General features: G+C 38.9%; 1 protein-coding gene across 1 annotated transcript in view; it reads left to right on the forward strand.

Moving 5' to 3' along the window:
* Nucleotides 1-430: 430 nt before the first annotated feature.
* LOC101851696 (fibrillin-2) overlaps nt 431-1,097 on the forward strand; it is a gene marked incomplete in the record, with an annotated part of 51,411 nt that continues 50,744 nt past the window's right edge. The window contains 1 exon segment of the mRNA XM_013090370.2: nt 431-599.

Genomic DNA, 1,097 nt, shown 5'->3' on the forward strand with positions numbered 1-1,097 from the left:
CTCTCTGTCTATCTATCTGTCTATCTATCTATCTTTCAGAGAAGAGATGACCGCATTGTTGTATATAGTATATATTTTAAAAAAAAATAGAATTTGTATATCGGAAGGAAAAATGTGATTGACGTCAGCAGTGTGTCCTTCAATATGCACTTATTCCCACTCACTATATGCGTTTATCTCCACTTAATATATGCATTTATTTCCAACACAAAAGTTTTTCTCGGCTATTCACTCGCATTAGTTTATTCAACGCTCTGACACACGGTTCCCACCCTTTGATGTACGATGACATATCTTAGACCAAAGAAATATCGTATCTATCGTGCACCCATTTCCTGTCTTTTCACCGACGCGCAGGCAAGCAGGCAGGCACGAAAGGCTTTCTTCATTCTCTCGTTCATTCATGCGAGAAATCCCTCCTGTGTGCTTACCTTGAGTTTAAAAAAGAACCTCTTTGTCCTTTAAAGTGTCTTGAGAAAGTACACAGCTTCCTGTTTCACCTTCGCCGAGCCTCGGAATGTTACAGGAAATTTCTCATCTCTCTACCATGTTGGGTGGCATCCTGTCCTGGTAGCGAAAACACACTTTACAGGGAACTTGTTGAATGGGGTATGTATGTATAATATAGAGTGGGGTAACGTCATGGGATATGTCTATAATAATATCAGGAGGGTAATCTTACAGTAATATCACGGAATATACCAACATTAACATACTTACAGTAACATCGTATGGTAAGTCTAATATTATTATGACAGTATTATCACAGGGTATGTCTGTCATCGTAAAGTATGCCTACATTAACGTCATAGAGTATGCTTACATTTACGTCACGTGACATGTCTAATATGACATCTTGTGGTGTGCCTGAGCCTACAGTAAAAAAACAGGGATAGGTCTACAGTAACTTCATGGGGTATGTCAACAGTAACATCATATGGTATGTCTACGGTAACATCACAGGGTATATCTGTCATCATATGGTATGTCTACGGTAACATCCCGGGGTATATATGTCATCATATGGTATGTCTACGGTAACATCACTGGTTATATCTGTCATCATATGGTATGTCTACGGTAACATCACTGGTTAT

Source organism: Aplysia californica, unplaced genomic scaffold (assembly GCF_000002075.1).
Source record: "Aplysia californica isolate F4 #8 unplaced genomic scaffold, AplCal3.0 scaffold01243, whole genome shotgun sequence".
Classification (NCBI taxonomy): domain Eukaryota; kingdom Metazoa; phylum Mollusca; class Gastropoda; order Aplysiida; family Aplysiidae; genus Aplysia; species Aplysia californica.